Below are 21,961 nucleotides of genomic sequence, written 5' to 3'. Positions count from 1 at the left end.
TAAGGCCTTTGTCTGATGTGTCAATGCTAAATATGTTTTGCCAGTCGGTAGGATCTCTTATTACTGTCTTAGTGAATTCTTTCAATGTACACAGGTGTCTTATCTTCAGTATATCACACTTGTCTATTTGTGACTCCTCTGTATTTGTATCCTCCTCTATTTCCGATAGCCTATGTCTTCCATGTGCCAAGGTTCTCAGGTTTGTCCCAATTCCCTCATTAATGGCTCTAATTGTTTGGGGTTTTTATCTCAAGGTCTGTGATCCACCTTGAGTTTATTCTTGTGCCTCGAGTGAGGTCAGAGTCTTGCTTCATTTTTATGCAGGTCTATATCCATGTTTTCCAGCACCATTTGTTGAAGATGGCATCTGCTTCCCATTTAATATTTTGGGGCCCTTATCAAAGATCATTTGCCTGTATGCTGATGTTTTTTTTTTCTTCTGGGTCTTCAGCTCTTTTCCATTGGTCTGAATATCTGTAATTACACCAGTACCACACAATTTTGACTACTGTGGCCGTATAGTATGTGCTAAAGTCAGGTAGAGCAAGCCCTCCTACTTTGTCATTCTCGAGGAGTTCTCTAATTCTGGGCTTCTTCCCCTTCCATATGAAGTTGGTAATCAGTTTTTACAAGTTTTTGAAGAAGGATGGTGGTATTCATATTGGGATAGCATTGAACTTATATAATGCCTTGGGCAGAATTGACACCTTTATTAAGTCTGCCAATACACAAGCATGGGCTATTCTTCCATTTGCTGAGTGCACTCTTGGTTTCTTGTAGTAGCGTTTTATAATTTTCTTCAAACAAATCTTTTGTTATTTTAGTCAGGTATATTCCTAGGTATTTCTATTTGTATTTGGCTATTGTAAAGGGTACTATCTTTTTAATAGTCTCTTCTGTGATCTTGCCTGATGTGTAGAGCAGTCTGATAGACTTCTGTTTGTTGATTTTGTATCCTGCCACTCTGCCATATTCTTCTATTGCTTCCAACACTCCACATGTGGAGTTTAGAGGATCTTTGAAGTATAGAATCATATCATCTACGAATAATGATAATTTCGCCTCTTCCTTCCCCAGATGAATTCCTTTAATATCTCTTCTTTGTCTTATGTGCTTAACTAGGACCTCCAATAAGATGTTAAATCGTATTGGGGCCAAGGAGCATCCTTGTCTGGTCCCTTTTATCAGTGGAATTGTTTTTGTCTTTTCTCCATTAACTACCACTTTGGCTGTTGGTTTTTAATATATAGCTTGTTTAATATTGAGACATTTTCCTTTTATTCCTATCTTCTTGAGTGCCATAAACAGGAATGCATGATGGATGTTGTCAAAGGCTTTTTACACATCTATCGATATTATCATGTGATTCTTATCATTTTTCCTGCCAATGTGGCGAGTAATGCTGATGGTCTTTCATATGTTGAACCATCCCTGCATCCCAGATATGAATCCCACTTGGTCACGGTGAATTATTTTTTTAATATGCTTTTGTATTCTATTGGCCACTATTTTGTTAAGGATTTTTACACCAGTGTTCATTAGGGATATTGGTCTGTTGTTCACAATTCTTGCAGGATCTTTGCCCACTTTAGGTATCAGAATTATACTAGTTTCATAGAAAGAGTTTGGGAGTTTCCTTCTTTTTTTATGTTCTGGAAGAATTTGTGTAGAATTCATGTCAGTTCTTCCCTGAATGCATGGTAGAATTCTCCTGTGAAGCCATCTGGCCTGGGGTAATTTTTTGTTGGTAATCCCTTGAATACCTTGTCTATTTCTTCCATTGCTATGGGTCTGTTGAGGTTCTTGACATCCATCTGGATAGTCTAGGGAGGGATTGTGTTTCCAAATATTTGTCCATGTCTTTCAAATTGTTGAGTTCATTAGAGTATAGACCTTCATAGTACTGTGTAATTATCCTTTTGATTTCATTAGGTTCTGTTGTAATGTCCCTTGTTTCATCCCTCATCCTTGCAATTGTTGTTTGTTCCTTCCTTTCTTTGGTTAGGTTTGCCAGCGGTCTATCAATTCTGTTAATTCTTTCAAAGAACCAACTTTTAGCGGCATTAATTTTTTCCATAGTTTTCTTGTTTTTCCTCTCCTGTATCTCAGCTCTGATTTTATTCTATCTATCCTCTTGCTATTAGTAGGGTTTTTCTGTTGACTCTGATCTAATTGGTGTTAGTTTTGTACCAGCATATCATCCACAAGTCTCTCTTCTTTTCTCATGTGTGACTTTATTGCTACCAGCCTTCCTCTGATAAATGCCTTTGCTGTAGCCCAAAGGTTTTGGTAGGTCATCTTTTCCTTCTCATTGGTTTCTAGAAACTTCCTGATTTCGTGTCTGATCAGGGTCATTAACCACTCTTTTTGCAATAAAGTATTGTTCATCCTCCAATTGTTTGTCCTTGTTTTCTTCACTGTCTTTCTGTTAATTTCCAGCCTTATGGCACAGTGATCAGAGAGAGATGTCTGTATAATCTCTATGTGCTTGAATTTACTCAAGTATGACTCGTGTCCAAGCATGTGGCCTATTTTAGAATATGTGCCATGTGGGCTTGAAAGTAATGTGAATTTTTTTGCATGTGGGTGGAAAGCTCTGAAAATATCTATCAAGACAAGTCGTCCAATTGTGCTGTTTAGATATGTAGCCTCCTTGTTGAGTATCTTTCCCAATGATCTGTCTTTTTCAGAGAGGGGTTTATTAAAGTTACCAACTGTAATTGTTGAGCCTGTGATTTTTTTTTTTCATCTTTTGGAGTGTTTGATTTACAAATTTCATTGGTCTCTCGTTAGTCACATATATATTTATTATGCTCACTGATTCTTAGTCTACTCTTCCCTTGAGCATTATATAGTGCCCCTCCTTGTCTCTTGTTATGGCCTGTATCTTGAGGACAATTTTGTCAGATATTAAGCTTGCTACCCTTGCTTTTTTTGCATTGCCATTTGCGTGGTATATATTTCTCCAGCCTTTAATTCTCAACCTGTTTTCTGAGCCAGTCTGTTAACCTCTGCCTTTTAATGCCTGAGTTCAGGCCACTGATTTTTAGTGTTATTACATCCATCTGTGAACTCTGTGATGTCATCTTGTACCTTTTGTGTTGGGTATTTTCCTATCTACCTACCTACCTTATCCATTTGTGTTGTGTGTGTGGTTTATGTTTGCCTTCTTTCGACTATTGAGCCAACAGTATCTTCAGGGCTGTTTTCTCTTTGTCGACCTGTGGGTGGAGTTATTCTATGTGATGGTCTTATTTGCCCTCTATGACTGTTGATCTTCTGCCCATAAGGATCGGCAATGATCTTTTGTAGCACTGGGTTTCTTTTTATGAATTTTTTTACATTGTCCTTGTCTTGGAAGATCCTTACTTATCCATCTATTTTAATAGATAATTTGGCCGGTAAAATATTCTTGGGTTTGTGTTGTTTTCCTTCAATTTTTGGAATATGTTACTCATTCCCTCTTCTTCTTCATTGGTTCTGCTGTTAAGTCTGAACATACTCTTATTGGGGTACCTTTATATGTGACTGTTTGCTTTTCCCTAGTTGTTTTTATGAACACTTTTTCCTCATAGTTGGATAATTTGACAATTATGTGTCTTGATGACTTCTTGGGATTCAGTCTGGCTGGTGTTCTTTCAGCCTCATGAATGGTTGCCTGATTTCCATTTATTAAGCAGGGGAAGTTTTCTGCTAAGAATCTCCTTGCTATTTTTGCTGTTAACTTCTTTGTGGTGACTTGTTCTGGTGATCCAATTATTCTAATATTGTTCCTCTTCATAGCATCAGACATGGCTCTCAAGTTTTCTTCAGTTTCTCTGATTGCCTTATTTGACTGCTTTTCCCATTTGCTGAGGTCTGCTTGGTTATCCTCTAGGTTATTGCAGTTATTCTCTCCCTCCTCAAGTCCGGTGGCAAAAGCTGTCAATTTGCAACTGGATTTTGTTATTTCATCGCTTAAGTCGTTTCTTTCCCCTTGGTGTGTTGCCTTTATCTCCTCTATCATTTCAATGTTCTTCTGCATTGCTTCCCTCATATCCTGTATGACTCCAAGCACCATTCTGAAAATTTATTTTTGTGGCAGGTTAATATCCACTTCTTCTCTGCACATCGCTAGGTTCATGACTTCTTCCAGCATTGTCTTTGGTTTCTCCTGCTTTTTTGTTGAAGCTGTTAGAACTGGTTGTTGTTTACGTGTTGTATTAGAGGAGCCTGGAGCCATCATTCAGAGTCAAAGAACACTGGCCTCTCTCTTAGGGGACTCGTATGACTGCTTCTATGAACTACCTGTTGATAACTGTACTGAGGGGTCAGGCTATCACTATATCTACTTGTGGTTTCATTCTTACCCTAGCCATCCAGTATTCCATTATTTGGAATGTGAGTTGGATAGTCATCTCATGTGACACTGGTCGGGTTGTTGTAAGCCCATGAGGGTGTCGCTTCACTGGCTGATCTCTAAGTAGGCCTCAGGGTGCTTGGAGCCCATTGGGTGGCCTTTGGTGTTTCCCTCTGCAACTAGAGTGCAGAGAAGGATGTTTGGGTATACCCTCCTTGGTGAAGACCTCTGTAGCTGGCAGGGGGAATTACCATAGACAGAGAGATCGCCTTGGAGGTTGGGTGGATGTTCCCACTGTAGCATGGAGCCCCTACAGTGGTGGGAAGGCATTTACCCAAGTCACTATAGGGCCTCGGAATTTGGGCTGGAGAACCTCCAACAGTTTGAAGGGGAGAATCCCCTTCTGCTTGGTGTATGGAAGAGGACAAGTATGATTTCCCTAGCTCTGTGCAAAGCCAACAAATGAGGGTTGGAGCTCCCCCAGTTGAGCCTTCAGAGTTGCCCTAGGTGGAGGGGAGTGGCCTGGAGGCTGCTAGTGGCTTGTGAAAGGCAAGAGAGTGAAAGGAGAAGAAAAAGAGAGAAAGAAGGAAACAAAGACTGGAGCAACAATACAAAGTAAACTAACACCCACTCACACACATACAACTAAAATGCACTTAAACAAAGTGAAAACCATAAAAACATAAATAAAAATAAAAGAAGAAAACAACCAAAAAGGAGAACTGATTCTGCTGAGACTGTGGCAGGAAAGAAAGAAGAGCTAGAAGAAAAAGAGGAAAGAAGAATAAGGGGAAGAAGGACAAAAAGAAAAGGAGTAAAGAAAGAAAGTGAAGGAGAGAAAATTAAAAAATAAAGAGGTAGCTGAACCCCATGCCATGCTGTGTATGGCACTGTCTTGTGCTGTGTGCAGCACTGTCTTAAGGGGCAGGCTATAGCTCTCCCCACTGGGTGAGCAGAGTTGCCATAGGCAGAGGGTAGGTGTTTGGAAACCAGCAATGGCATGTGGAAGGAAAGAGAAAGAGAGGAGAGAATCATACAGGCTGAGAGAGAAGAGAACAAAGAAAGAGAGAAGAAAGAAAGAAAAGGAGGAGAAAGAGAAATAAGGGGGAAAAACTCTACTGTGCTCACTAAGATTGGCTGTGATGGTAAAGAGGGAAGAAAGGGAGAAGGAGGAAATAAATAATAAAGAGATATCTGATCCCTGATTACCTGAATGTGGGGCCAGAGGGTTTTAAACCCTGTCCTACTATGGCAGGTTGGTGTGCCCTTTTAATGCAGGGACCCAATTGTGCTGGGCAGAATTTCCCTAGTTGACTAGATCTTAAAGGTCTGACGGAGGCTTCCTCAGCAGCGCAGCATGCTGTAGATTGCTGTCACAGCTTCCTCTTGTGGTATACAGCACTCCCACAGCTGGCAGGCTGGAGTTCCCCTTGCTATTTGGGTTGATTTGCCTTAGGCAGAGGGTAGTGACCTAGAACCCAATAGTGGTGTATGATAGGAAAGAGAGGGAGAGAAGAGGAGAAAAGGGGAAAAAGAAGAAAGCAAGAGAGAAAAAAAAACAAAAAAACCTGAGCTCGTTGAGATTGACTGTGGTGGGAAAGCTATAAGGGTAAGCAAGTAAAGAAAGAAGAAATTGAGTGGTAAGTAAGGAGATAACTGAGACTTGATTACCTGTCCAGGGGGCTGGAGGAGCTCCAACTGTTCCTCAAGGTAGTGGGGTGGTCTGCCCGTTTGATGTAGTGTTCCACAGATGCAGGGTGGGATTACTCTCAAAGAGAATATTACACCAGTGGCCAGGCGTCAGTTCCCTGAGCACTGGAGTTCACTGGTATACCTGCCTTGTGCTGTATGTAGCACTAGCGTAGTGGCTGGGGTGGGGGTGGGGTTTTCCCACAGCCCTGTGTAGAACCCCAGGACAGGCAGGACCTCCTTTGCTGTGTATAGAATGACTGAGAGGGAAGCTGGGTTTATTGGCCTATCTAGACTGCTGGTGCCCTACTAGATCAGAGGATGTTACTTTTTATTTTTCCCCCTGGCCAGCTAGAATAGAATCAAATTAAATTGTCTCCCTCACTCTGGGCTCCAGCTCTGTGCTCTGTTAGAAGCTTAGACTTGCTTCAGTGGGTCTTGGTTATGCAAAAAAACCTCCAGACCTTGTTGCTAAGTTCTGGCATTCCTTAGTGTGAGCTTCTTTTTATGCTGATTTATGTAAGGGCCCCATTCCACATGTTCCTTGGAACTAAGCAACAAGACTGGGATTTGAGTTTTTACCAATAATATATATTTGACACTTTTAAATATTATACTTGTGAGGTGCTCTGATATGGGGTCTGTAATGCTGACACCCAGAGGGGGAGATCCAGCTTATCAGGGGGTTTGTTTCCTTCTTGGCCAATTGGAACTGAATTTGCCCCCTGGACTCTGACTATCTGCCTATTTTCTCCCACACCAAGATCTGCCACAGATAAAATTCTGCTTTTTCTTCCACTCCAAATTATGGCTACCTGCCACCCCCACTACCCAGGCTGTGAGCTCAAGGCAGCTAACCACGTGGAGAGCTCTGGCATGGGATTTTCCTGGTGTCTGGGATTATGTAACACTAGGGCATCAGCCCAGAGAAATCGCTACTACTGCAAAAGGGTGAAAGGGTGGGAGGAGCTTTTCATCTGGAGCCAGCTTGGCCAGCTCGTTGAATCTGGAGCAATTTAGAGTGTTCTTTGTTCGCTTTGTGAGTGGAAATCACAAAAAATGGGGTTCAGGAGAAATCCTAGTACTCTAATTCTAATTTCAGGACTACACCTCCCAGTTTCCTTCACCTTACCTCCCAATTTTCTGGTCTGGCAGCAGGATCTCCGGATGGGTGAATCTTAATTAGTCACCATTTTCCTCCACTCCAAATTCCTTTAATTATTGCTTAAGTAATGGTTATTGTATTTTCAGTTTTGAGGAAAATTATAGTAAATACACAGACCCCAAAATTTCAACAAATCCAAACACACAACATGGGGAAAATTAAAACTATACTGACACATTTATAAGTCAATTGCTTATAATGTGTGATAAGAAAATGAAAAGTAAAGTGGAGAAGAAAAAAACACGTTCTTTTTGCATGAAACAAAGATAAGGATGGAAGCACATTGTTTCCTCTTAGAATCAATAAAGGGAATGGAGCAACAATTTAAAAATATCAGAATTTAAAAACAAAATAAGCAACCATAGAAACAACAAAACAATTTTTAAATCATTTTATCAGTGGTTCGTACAACTCTTATCACAATCCATACATCCATCCATTGTGTCAAATACATTTGTACATTTGTTGCCATCATTATTCTCAACATTTTTTCTTTTTACTTGAGTCCTTGGTAACAGTTCCTCATACATCCCCACCACCAAGGAACCCTTGATAATTTATAATTTTTTTCATATCTTACATAAACTTCTGTTTCCCTTCACCCACTTTTCTGTTGTCCATCCCCCTGGGAATGGGGCTATATGTATATCATTGTGATAAGTTCCTCCTTTCTGCCCCTACCTTCCCCTATCCTCCTGGTATCACTACTCTCTTGGTCCTGAGGGGTTGATCTGTCTTGGATGAACTATGTTTTCAGTGCTTATCTGTACCTGTGTACATGCTCTGGTCTAGCCCAATTTGTAAGGTAGAATTGAGGTCATGATAGCCAAGGGAGTGGGAGGGGTGGGGAGAGGGTGGTGGGGGAGTATTAAAGAACTAGAGGAAAGTTGTATGTTTCATCAGTGCTATACTGCACCCTGACTGACTCGTCTCATCCTTGTAACCCTTCTGTAGGGGGATGTCCAATTGTCTACAAGTGGGCATTGGGTCTTGCTCCCCCTCATTCACATCAATATGATATTTTGTTCTGGGTCTTTGATGCCTGATACCTGATCCCTTCGACACCTCATGATCACACAGGCTGGTGTGCTTCTTCCATGTGGACTTTGTTGCTTCTTAGCTAGATGGCCATTTGTTTGTCTTCAAGCCTTTAAGACCACAGACACTATATCTTTTGATAGCCAAACACCATTAACTGTCTTCACCACATTTGTTATGCACCCATTTTGTCTTCAGCAATCATGTCAGGAAGATGAGCATCACGGTATTCTTGCGTTGAGGGATTACTTGAATAGAGGCCCAATGTCGGTCTGCTACCTTGATGCTTAACATATAAGTATATGTACAGAGACCTATTTCCCTATCACTATATATAAATATATTAAAATATGTACATGCCTATATTTAGACCTCTATAAATGTCTTTTGCCTCTTAGTTCTTTCCTCTATTTCCTTTTTTCTTTCCTCTTGTCCCACTATCATGTTCAGCCTTCATTTGGGTTTCAGTAATTCCTCTTGGCTACATTGCCCTCGAACAAGCTCCACCAGGCATCCTACACCCTCCTCGCCATTGATTTTAGATCACTTGGTGTTCCCTTATTGACACCCCGCTTTTTTTCTTTCTTTCCCCTGCCTCCCCCTCTACCGTGTCCCCACCAAAACCATTGATCCCATTTTTTGCACCTCCAGATTTTTTATACAGTCTATCTTATCTAATTGACATACAGATACAATAAGCACCCAAAAAAAGACAAAGCAAAACAAAGCAACAACAAAACAACAAAACAATGACCAAAAAAAGACAAGCCTATAAGTAGTTCCAGGTCAGTTTGTTGACCTTTAGAACTGTTTTCTGACCTTTCGACCAAGTCTGATGGGGTGACACACTCTGGCCCCCAAGTTTATTTTTGGTATTCCCCAGGGACTTCATTGCTTTGTTCCCTTTTCTGCTCTGTTTTACACCCTTAGCATTTTGCCCTGGTGGAAAATGTAATTTTTTAGCTAGCACGGTCATCATTTTAAAATAATTTTTTCTAGACATAAAAACTGAAAGAATTCCTCACTAGAAGATTCACACTGCAATAAATGTTAAAGAAAGTCCTTTAAGTAGAAGCCAAATTCAGGGCAAAAAACAGTTTTAGTCTTTGTCCTAATTGATATTATCTATCCGATGTCTTGGGGAGCCCTGGGGGCACAGTGGATTGTGATCTGGAAGAGTAGCAGTTGAAAACCACCAGCCACTCCATGGACGTAAGACAGTGCCTTTTACTCAGTAAATAGTCTCGGAAACCCACAGGGGCAGTTTATCCTGCTCTCTAGGTGACCCTATGAGTTGGCATCAACTTGATGGCAGTGCGTATGTGATTAGAGATCTTACATCCTATTGTTTCAGGCATGCCATAGTATAATACATAGGGAAAGCATCAGCATTCCCTAAAAGTTAATCATAGCCACATGTGTCATTCTAACTGAAAGCCCCTGCATTCCTGAATAGAATTAAAACTTGTAACGTCTTCATCATGGAAACTACTTTCTGCCCTCTTGCAGACTGATTTGTTAAGGAGCCTTGGTGGCATGGTAGATTAAGCCTTTGGCTGCTAAATGTAAAGTTGGTAATTCAAACTCACCAGCTGAGACCTAGGAGAAAGATGAGGTTGTCTATGCCTATAAAAATGTAGAGTCGGGTTCACATCCTGCTCACAGCGCCAAAAAAAAAAAAAAAATGTGGAGTCTCAGAAAGCCTATATAGATAGAGTGGTTATTAGAGTTTATACAATGGCAGTGGGTTTGGTTTTCAGGTTTTTATTTGTTGAATTCCTAGATAGTTCCAATAACACACATCAAAGACGTTCTTTGAATTCTATTCTGTCATGATTCAACTCACTTACAACTTTAATTACTTTACTGAAAAGCCCTTTTATCTCTTGTTCTAACGGAATCTGGCTGTCTCACGTTTCCTTACAATGCTCACCAAGTGGAGGGTGCTTTCTTTTCTCTTACTTATATACTCCTGTACTGGGTGTACACTGTGGGCCCTTTCCAACGACTCCTATCTGATGAAGAGTCATTCTCATATGTCTACCTTCCAAAGAACTAGCGACTTAAAGTCTCAGACGTTAACTTTTACTACTTGCTAACTATAACAGCAACTTTAATGTACCAGATTTCAAGATCTTACTCTTCTTAGTAACGGATACATTAACACCTGCTCCATTCTCTTTCTTTTCCACAACAAACCCTTTGGACTTTCATCTCTTCCAAAGATCTTTAGCTTCACCACACATTGCAACTATACATCTATGAAACACTATACAACAATTAAAATAAATGAATATTATACATGGATGAAAACAAATCCGGGGGGAGGGACCCCTTCTTTTCATTTATACTGGATATTTCTTAATGATTTCAGTCTATAGTCTATTATAACAAATTTAATATGTAATGAATATGTGCCTGTGGGTTCAGATTTTAAGGATCTTGAGTTTTTGAGTCATTATTACAAGGACATTGTTTTTTTATGTTTTCTCACATTTATAGACTATAAATATTCAACTAATAAAATATTTCAAGTTTTGGGATCACTTTTTTCAGGAAGCATACAATATTTCAAATTTATCCTTGAAAGATAAGCTCTTATCTGTTCTACTTGCTTTAAAATGTCAAGTTAATAATTCCCTTTTCTAACAATCATTCTGTTGTGATTTATTGCCTCCAATTAAAGTCTTCTCCCATGCCTGACCCCATGAACCATGGAACAAAATGCTGCCCAGGACTATTGGGATCATAGGATATTTGTTGACTGATGTTTATAACTATATTTCCATCTTTTCTTCCAAAAGTGTGTGTGTGTGAAATATTATCAATATGGGGAACAACAAACATGTTGCTGTTCATCATTGTTTTCGATGTCTGGTGTTCTTCCCTCCATTCTGACTCAGAGTGCCGTGATAGTTAGGATTTCTGTCCATTTGACTGGGCCAGGATTTTCAGTAGTTTGGCAGTTAAGTCATAGTAATCCTCTATGATGGGACCTCACACAACATAATCAACCCCATAAACAAATCTACCGTGAGCAGCCAAAATATTAGGATGGAATATAAAGCCCGTACTTCAGTCAGTGCCCTCATGCAATGAGGGTGAAATTAAGCTTCGTTAGGTGTGTGGCCTACTTCCTCTATAAGACAACACTGTGAACAAAGTATTTGTGCTTTGAAGGGTCTTGTCCCTGCACCTGGCCTATTGACCTCCGGTTGTTAGACTTGAGTCACTGACCTGACATATTATCTGCCTCCCCAGGGAATCTTCCGATCTGTTGACCTTGGATTCACTGGTTTCTCCAGTCTCAGCCTGACATACTGATCTTGACTCTTCCACCTCTCCAGTCTCCAGCTGTGATCCTGCTGACCTTGGGTTCATCAATGACCAAAGCTGTAAGAGTCATAAGAAGGTTCCAGATTAACATCTTATGCAAACTTGGAAATGGCCAGTACTTGCCCACATCTACAACTGTGTGAGCCATATATTTGCATCATCTAGGTAAATATATATGTAAAGAAGTTGGCTCACACAGATGTAGATATGGACAAGTACTGGCAATTTCCAAGTTTGGATAAGATGTTTGTATATAAATATGTGTGTGTGTGTGTGTGTGTGTGTGTGTGTGTGTGTACAAACACAGACATACATATATAAGCATCACTCGTTTTTGCTTCTCTGGAGAACTCTGGCGGAGACAGATACCCTCTTGTACAACAGAATGAAAACTGCTTGCTCCTTTGCCTTTTTCACAATCAGTGCCATGACTGAGCCTGCTGTTTCAGCCGTTGTGTCAATCCTTATTAGTGAACGTCTTCCTCTTTTCCCCCGATCCTCTACTTTTCCAAGCATAATGTACTTCTTCTGGGACCAGTCTCTCCTATTTTTCAAAATCCGGAGTCAAAAGCTACGGTCTGTACTTTAGAGCAACTGAAATAAATGTTGGGTTACATAGACACAAAGATAATTAATAGTGAAACTGAAAAAATGATGATATAAATACCTTGGAATACAATTAGAAACAAAAATGAACATGAAAAAATATTCATCTATTAAGCTCAACCATAGTCCTAAAATTGGCAATACAGGAAAACATATAGAAATATTATTGTGATTATTATTTTCTCAAGGGGGCAATAATATGGGACTGGGATGGCAGAATAACTTGGGTAGAAATCATTGGTTCTTATGTATTTATTTATTTTGTACTTCACAAAGGCAAGATTTAATATGCACAGTACCACAAGATTCTGAAAATGATTGTGTGAACTGAAATCCTGTAAAGTAATTATAATAGTCAATGAGAAAACTACATGTGTTCTCTAATCTATAATTAAAATTAAAAGTCTAGTCAATTATAAATTTACAATGATATAAAATAATGGAATGATAATTATATAGTACACAAAAATGAAAACATTAGAAAAATTCAAAATTGTTTCATTTCATTTCATTTCATTCATCATCAAGACTACATATAGTTTCAGAAATACTTACCTTCTTTTTAACAAGTAAATTAGGATGCAGAGCAAGAGCCTCGGCAAATTGTGATACTTCAAGTTTGGATCATCTTCCAATGTTTTATACCATGTGATCTCAAGGTCATAAATTATCTTTGAGAGTTCCTTTAATGTGGCATTTGTTCCTCTTCTCACTTACTCTAGGACATCTAATCTTTTTTGTCAAAGGTATTTTTTCTCATTTATGTCGATAAACTCACCTTCATTAAATTACTCTGGCTCCATTATCTAGAATCTCTCAGTGGCATCTCTGTCAATATAGTCAGCTTTTTCTTCTATTATTTCATTTTTGTCTTATTTGAATTCCAATGTCAGCATTATCACATTCGGTTTCTTGGCTCCATTTTCATCTTTGCTGACCAATTCCCTTTAGAATACCTGTTATTTTTGGTTTTGTTTTGTTTTAATATTTGTCACTAGGAGACAAGGAAGCAACACAATTACAAGCATCACTATTTGCACATGAACTGAATTGTAGACAGGTAGTGATCAATTAATGGCTGACTTTGAGAAAGATGGCAAGATTACTTACTGATTATGATGTTCCTCTTTTATTTCTATAATGATTTGTGGACTGAAAATCCAATATCAACTAAAAATATTTTCATGAGAAATTGCTTTAAGCAATTCTTAGATACTTTGCTGTGGCAACTAAAATTTGAACCACGTTAGTGAACAATTGATTTAATTAAACTACGTTTTTGTGACTACAGTTTGGAACCATACAAAATGAGGACTGCCTGAGACTATGATTACATTTTGTCTTTAATTATTGATTTATTCTTTTATTTTGGCCTGTTTGTTTTCTCTAAGTTCCAAAAGGGCAAGAACTATACCTCTTTACTCCCCAATAACTGGTAGCTCACCTAGTACCTATACCAGCTCTGCAAATACTTGCTTGATAAATGAAGGAAAGATGTATTGAATGGCAAAAAAATACATTCTGACTTTCCCCTGGATGGCAGCACAGAGGCCACACAAGGCCTGGAGGGGCTGTAAAAGATGTGGACTAGCAGGATTTAATCAGAGCTCGAGCAGCCTTCCTCAAAAAGCCTGGGAAGCTGAAAGTCCCTGCATGTGTAGACACGGTCAAGCTGGCCAAACATATGGAGTTTGCTCCATACCAGGACAACTGCTTCTACGTAAGCCTCCACAGCATAGCACCTGTACCTTTGAGCCATGCGGGGGTTGGCTTCATGAGCAAGATAGCAGGAGGAGGCAGAGAAACAGTATCATGATCAGCTGCTTCAGCTGGGGCCTCCAAACTGGCCTACGAGGTCCTCAAGTCATGGAGGGGGTCAAAATGGTGGAGAAGGACCAGGATGGTGGCCACAAACTAAAACTTCAGCAAAAGAGAGATCTGGACAAAATGCCCAGACAGATGGCAGCTGTCAACAAGAAACATTACAAGAAATAATGCTGGGTTATTAATTGCCTCATTCAAGCACAAGCAAACAAACAAACAATAATGTGTTCTGCCATAACAAGAGGAGAGAGATGGGTTGCCCTGTGTGAGCATTCCTGGAAGCAATATAGTGCTGTGCTTAAGAACGTGAGTGCTAATAATAAATTACCAGTACGAGAGTCCCAGCACTGCCATTGACTAGCTTTATGACACTGGGCAAGCAACTTAACAACTCTGAGCCTCAGTTTCTCATGTATAATAAAAAGAGAATCATGAAACTGGCTATTTAATTTGATGCTATAAATATGTAACAGTTTGATGGAAAATAATAGTTTGACATCCAAAATAGTAACCACTATAAAATAATAGTCATTATGCTGCAGGAGACATCATTTTTGAAGCAATAGTATTAATATTGCTATAAACAAGGTACAGTCAGTATCTATACCAGCATGAATAATGGTTATAGGAAAAGTAGGATGTTGTTTTCAGGAATATAAGAACATGCATGTGTGTGTGTGTTATGATCATTAAAGATATTTAGTGAATATGATTACGTTATAAACACCTTCCTATAAACTGAAGTCTGATACTCATCTCAAAAACTAATATACTGGTAACTTATCTAAAAGTATTTTCATGAGGAAAGTAGTTTTCTTCTTTCTTTGCTAATAGAAGATTATTTCCAGAACTTTTTGTTAAATAGCTGAATTAGAAGGTAGTAGCTAAAGATTCTTTTCCTTCTTTTTATTGTAAAGAGGGGAAAAAAACAAATGTCAAACTTCAGTTTTAATTAAGTAATTAACTAAAATGTTATATAGAAAAGACAAGAACAAGTTCAATTGTGTAATTTAATTTTAATTGAATGAAATAAGTTAGTGAAAACTAGCTGATATTTCATGAGACTTTTCATAGTCTTGATAATGGATTTTGACAGCAGAGACAGGGGGTAACATTGAGTCTAATTCTATTTAATTAGCAGTGTCCAACCTTTCTCAACAGAAAAGCAATACTCTTATTAAATAATACCAATAGTGCAATGGATTTTGGCCCAAAGAAATGAAAACGTGACCTCTACAAATAAACATTTCCTAAGATGGAATTCAGCATGCATGCAGAAGGGTATATTCAAGATAAAAAAGAAAAGTAATTATATAGCTTTTAGTGACACTGGATGACAGAACCAGCATAGCTTGCCACCACCAGAGAAAAAAAATAGATATCCTTTGATGTAACATATAGCTACATTAGAGCTGTAACCAGGTGTCTAGTTATTATTTGAGAGCAGAGACCATCCACCTTTCTCCTCTTGGTAAGCATAGGAGCACTAAGGAACAGCAGAATTTCTTTTTTAATGGGATAACGTATGTATAATATAAGATTTGCCATTTTAATTGTATAATTCACTATCATTAAATACACACATTATGTTGTTTAAAGTTTACAACCATTTATTTCAAAATCTTTCATCACCCTACAGAGATACTCAGTTCTATTAATCAAAGACTCCCCATTCTTTTCTCCTCCAATCTTTATGCTCTATGAATTTGCTTATTCTAATATCTACTGTAAGAAGAATTATGTAGTATTAGTTCTTTTCTGTATGGCTTATGTTATCAGCATAAAATTTTCATTATATGGTTAAATATTCAAAAGCAAAGGTGTCACTTTGATAATTAAGGTGTGCATGACCCAAACTATGGTATCTCCATTCACTAAATATGTACATGAAAACTGAAAAATTAACATAGAAGACCAAAGAAAATTGGATACTTCTAAAGGATGTTGCCAAAGGATATTGAATATCCATGGTTTGCCAGAAAATGATGGAAGAAGCTCAGTCAGAATGCTTAAAGGGAAGGATGACAAAACTCTATCTCATTTGCTTAGGGCATGTTATCTGGAGGGACCAGATACTGGAGGACTTCAAGTTTGGTCAAGTCAAGGGCCAGCATAAAAGAAAGTCCTTCCTTGAGACAGCTTGCCAGAGTAGACATGGCAATGGGATCAAACCTAGCAATGATGGTTAGGATGGGGCCAGAGCAGGAAGTGTTTCCTGTGATGGACATGAGGTCTTCATGGGATGGAATCAATTTGATGTCACGGAGCAATAACAGTGATTTCAAGGTTCAGTGATGCATCCGCATGCTTTAGAGCTGTTCTGTTTCATGTCTGAATAATATTCCAATTTATGTACATACATTTTATTTAATTCTTTATTCATTGATGATGATTTGGGTTGTTTCTACCTTTTGGCTACTGTGAATAATCTTGTAATCAATATAGATCTATGAGTATCTCCTTGAGTCCCTGCTTTAAATTAGTGCATAGACCTAGAAGTAGAATTGCTCTGTTATACAATAATGTTTTCCAATATTATACAATTCCTCCAGTAATACATTCCTTCTACCCCCTTGTCAACATTTTTGTTTTATGAAAATGATTATTATAGCTACCCAGGTAAGTGTGAAATGGACTCAGGTGGTGCAGTATTTAAACACTGTTGGACTCATCAGAATTGTAGTGGATCGAACCCAAAAGCCTCTCCGTAGGAGAGAGATGTGACGATCTATTCTATAAAAGTTACAGTCTTGGAACTCCCTGAAGCAATTCTACTCTGTCCTATAGGGTCACTATTAGCAAGAATCAATTCAATAGCAATCGGTTTGATTTTCAGTAAATGGGCAGTATCATCTCTGTTGTAGTTTTGATGCAAAATTTCCCAATAACTAATGATATTGAACATCGTTGTATATTTTTGGAGACGTTCATATTGCTTATTTTTAAATGGGTTTATTTACCGGTTTTACAATTTTATAGGGGTTGTTTCTATATTTTATCTCTTATAAGATTAAATGGTCAAGGTTATGGCTAAATATTTTAACCTATGAGCTAAATCTTCTTTAGGTCATTTGGAAGGTTGATTTTCCATTTTATTTATAAATTATTTCATTCACAAATATTGTTGGTTTTTGTTTCACACTGTAGTTCCCAAATAGTTTATTCCATCCTGAAGGTTGTCTTTCTATTGTCTTGATAAAGCCTTTCATGGATTAACATTTTGTGTTGTTTTCTATTTTCTTGATAAAGCCTTTCATGCACAAAAGTGTTGTTTCTGTTTTGGTGCTTTTGAGCCTCATGTATGAATCCATTGATTAATACAAGACCCTGGAGTTTTACACTTATGCCTTCTTCTAAAGGTTTTATTGTTTTGGGTCTTATATTTGGGTTATCGATAAATTTTTAGTTAATTTTTGAATAGGGTTTCAACTTCATTCTTTTTGCAAAGGGAAATACATTTGTCCCACCATCATTTATTAGAGACTGTTTTTCCCAATTGACTAAACTTGACTCCCTTGTTTTAAATCAGTTATTCATAGATATAAAAATGTATTTCCAGACTCTCAATTCTGTTTGCTTGGTGTATGTGCTTATCTTTATATCAATACCCAATATTCTGATTACTATAACATCATAGTACATTTGGAGATCTGGAAGTCTTAGTCTTTCAACTATGTAAATCTTTTCTGAGAATGTTTTGGTTATTCCTAAGAGTTTGAAATTCCAAATTAATTTGATATTGGGATTTTCTACTTCTGTTAGTAGATATTGTCAGAATTTGACTAGTTCATGGAATTTATAGATTGTTTTGTTTAGCATTTACATATAATAATAGTAAGCTCTCCAATTTATTTACCCATAATTTCTTACAGCAATATTTTATTTTTTATAGCATGTTGGCTTTCATCTTCTTACTTAAGTTAATTTCTAGATAATCTACTTCTGTAGATGCTATTGTAGGAAGAAGCCCTGTTGTGATTTCCTTTTTAAACCACGATTGTTGGTGTATTGCAAACATAGCTTACTGTGCATTGACTTCATAACCTGAATCTCGGTTGAGTTCATTTGTTAGCTCTGGTAGTTGTCCTATATGCTCTTTTGGTTTCCCTCTGATAGAATGGCATCATCTACGACAGAGAAGGTTTTATTGCTTTGTTTTTAATTCTTACATCCTTTTGAGCTGGTTAATTAGGCCTTTAACTATAATGCTGAATAGTAATGGTGACCTGACCCTTATGTTTCATTTTTCACACCTAATTTGATTTCACCCTGTTTTTTTCATAAATACCCTTTAGCAGATTCAGGTGTGTCTCCTTTACTCTGTTTGCATTGTTTAAATCATGAAATGACATTTGGTTTTGTCAAATTAAGATGCATATAAATTTGGGTCCTTTCATTCTATTATTGTGACATATTACATTAATTAATTTTCTTGTATTGAACCACCTATGCATTTTTGTGATAAACCCCACTTGTTCATTGAATATATTCTCTTTAATATGCTGTTTGATTTGCTTCCCCAGTGTACTGTTAATAATTTTTGCATTGATATTTTTAAAGGATTGTAATTTTGTTTTCTTGTATGTCTTTATTTGGTTTTACTATTAGGGTGCTATTGTTCTTATAGTTTGAGATATGAAGTGTCTCCTCTTTTACTTCTTGAAAGAGTTCAAGAAGGAATGGTGCTTATTCTTCTTCATATATTTCATAGAAATCACGAGTGGAACCATTTGGGCCCGGATTTTTCATTTTGGCGAGGTGTTTTATTATTAATCCATTGTCTTTGTTTGTTAGATATCAAGATTTTCTACTTTTGTGTGTCATTTTAGGTGTCTCTCGGTTTTTTATTATATGCTATCTGATCTGTGGTGTATGATGGTTCATAATATAACAGAGCTTCAAAAAGTTCATTTACCGTTCCACTTTTTCGATAACCTGAGGAAGTTTCCTCATATTTCTCTATGATATTTTTTATCTCTGTAAAGTTGATAATAATGTCTACACTTCCCACTCTGATTTTAATGATTTGCATCTTCATTTTTCTTTGTCACTTTAGTGATCTTTTTAAAGATTCAATATTTAATTTCACTGATTCCATTGTTTTTGCATTCTCAAATTGATTCCTCTTCGCTGTGTTCTTACTCTTTCTTTCCTTCTGTGAACTATGTGTTTTATTTTCCTCCCTTGGCCTCGTCCCTCAAGGTGTAACATTAGGTTATTGACTAAAGACCATTGTTCTGTTTGTAATGTAGGAATGCATAGCTGAGTCACTCTAAGCACTGCCTTCATCGCATCCATAGGTCCTAGTGTGCTGTTGTCACTGTCCTTTACCTCTAACTGTGAGGGGATTTTAGAAAGGTCATGGGAAGAAATGAATGGGAAGTGATCATCTAATTATCTCACAAACTTTGCAGTCTCTCATATTTTCTAATTTCTCTTATGATTTCTGTAAATGTGTTGTGTTCCTTTCAATGGACTATATTTTCTATTTATTTTTATGCCTTGTAATTTTTCCTGTTAAAAAGTGGATATAATATAGAACAGTTGTAATGTGTTGACTCTGGAAATCAAATTGCAATTTTTTTCCTAAGACCTCATTTTTAACGAATCTTAATTTTTATTATCCTCATTATTGTTGAGACTCTCAGTTTAACAATGTTTCCATTATATTTACAGGAATTTCCTGAGGGGGCTTAAAAAGTTTGCAGAAAAATGGAACGACAAGATAGTGGGCTTTTTCCTTGTTCTTTTTGAAGCATCCTTCTATTTTTGTTATGTGTTGCCACTGAATTCTTGGTTCCTTATCTTGTGTTCAGCTACTGTGTTTACAGAGATTTCCTTGAATGTCAGCAGCTTAAAACTAACAAGCAAATAAAAAGACATTTCTTTGAGCCTTTGTGGATTATCTCTCTGCCAAGGTCATCCTCCAACATTTAGCCAGGCTTGAATTGAGCACAAATCCAGACCACCAAAGTGAAAGCGTAGAATCTTCTCAAGCCTTTTGGCAATATACATCTGGGCCTGCTTATGTACGGTATTTTCTCGTTTTTTGTGTGTACATGTGTGATCTTGAATGCTGCAATTTCACACAGACACTCACATACAGTTTCCCTACCTTGCTTCTCAGGTCTTTGGTAGTTTTTTGTATGTTTCAACCATATTTATTTGCCCTAAGCATGTGAGGCTAGTCTCTACACCTTACAAAGTTTTCAAGCAGTGGCCATAGCTTTTCAGACATGGTGAGTTCTGAGTTTGGGGAAAAAAAAAAAAAAGGAGCAGAGTTCTTGGGTCCTTTGGGTGGCTCCAGATTATATCAAAACAAGATATGATAGATGAAAACAAATACAATATATGATGGATATATTTTACACCTTTATCTCTAGAACCAGGGTTAGGGTTCTACACTGGAAATTGAGGCTGTCATATTCAAAAGTATCATTAAGCCATAAAAGGCATGGATGAAGTAAAAACAACATGACAACTGTATACTTGGATTGTTGTCTTTGTCCTGATCCAGTGTTCCCTTTGTCATTATCAAACTTTGATTATTTCAAAATTCTGAAAAAGCTAATTATTGGTTACTTGTTTTTATATATTCCAATGGGAGATGGGAGTTCAGAACTGCCTACTCTACCAGTTGGCTGATCTCACTGTGTATTTTTATTTTAAAAAACCTCTTATTGAACAAAGCAAAGAACATAGCACAAGCAAAGAACATAACAAAACAATAACAACAACAACAAACAACTGACCCCTGTATTTTCATAAAGTTAACAAATGTAACAATTAGTACTGAGACAGAACACAAATAGAAATAGAAATTGCCCAGCCCAGTCAGTTTGAATATATACAGGAACGCCTTTGCCTTATAACATCGCAGATTTTAACTGGGTTTTGAATTACGTAAATATCACATACTTTGGGGGTGGGGGGGTGTGGTCTGGTTTTTTTTTCCCCCGAAGTGTTACATATGATATTCCTCCAAATTACCACAAGTAGTCAAAGTTGTTTGTTGACAAAGAAAGGAGTGGTATCGTAGGGTAATTGTGAACATCTGGTTTTCAGAAGAGCATGGATGACAGTGGAAGCCCACTGTTAATTGAAGGGTCCTCACATGAGTAAAGCCTCTGGTGAAGCCCCTCTGATCATAGTCCAGCGATATGAATAGACTTGTAAAGTTGATTATAGCATATGTATTTAGGTAAAAGTATAACAGCTTATCATTAGATTTCCCCTTGGCCCATTTTAAAGCTCTTTCAGCTTTTAATAGTTTCTACTTTCTTTTTGATTGAAGATTTCCTCTCTTCTGTTTTGTCATTATTTTGAAGGGTTTTTTTTGTTTGAGTTTTGTATGGTTTTCTATATATGAAATATAGGATAGGTAAATCTTTGGAGGCAATAAATGGATTAATAATTATCTAGGGGTAGGGCAGGAGGTTGGGGAAAATGGGGAGCTAACAACAATAAGTACAAAAAGAACATAAATGTACTGAAATGGATTGTGCTGGGGATTGCACATCCCTTCTTAATATGATTGAACAATGAAATCGTGTCATATGGGAATCATATACCAATAAAGCTAATGAAAAAATTCTTTTGCAAGTTATCTATTATCAAATGAATGGATTTGTGTTATGTAGATATATGGAATTACATATTTTGCATATGTATAGCTTTCTTGGGTGCATCCAGACAATTTTTAAATGCAACTATAACAACTTACCTTTCCACAAGAAGTGTATAAGAGTTCAAGTTATTCCACATTTGGAAAAATGCTTGGCATAAAGAAATATCTATAATTTTAGATATTTTCTGAAAGTGAAAATGCATTGCATCAGTTTCCATTTATATTTTTGCGATAAGTAAGAAAATAGGTAGTTTATATAGTTATTGTAAATATTCTCTTTTTCTATGAGTCTATCTTCTATTTTTGTTTGTAGAAGCTGTTCGTATGTGTAGGATAA

The 21,961-nt window shown here is 37.4% G+C and overlaps 1 pseudogene; it reads left to right on the top strand.

Annotated features, from left to right (window-relative positions):
- Positions 1 to 14,168, top strand: part of LOC115870126 — a 41,950-nt pseudogene extending 27,782 nt beyond the window's left edge.
- Positions 14,169 to 21,961: the final 7,793 nt, after the last annotated feature.

Source organism: Echinops telfairi, unplaced genomic scaffold, assembly GCF_000313985.2.
Source record: "Echinops telfairi isolate 266 unplaced genomic scaffold, ASM31398v2 ScPeMD7_443;HRSCAF=831, whole genome shotgun sequence".
Lineage (NCBI taxonomy): Eukaryota > Metazoa > Chordata > Mammalia > Afrosoricida > Tenrecidae > Echinops > Echinops telfairi.
This window is presented reverse-complemented; position numbering and strand designations above follow the sequence as displayed.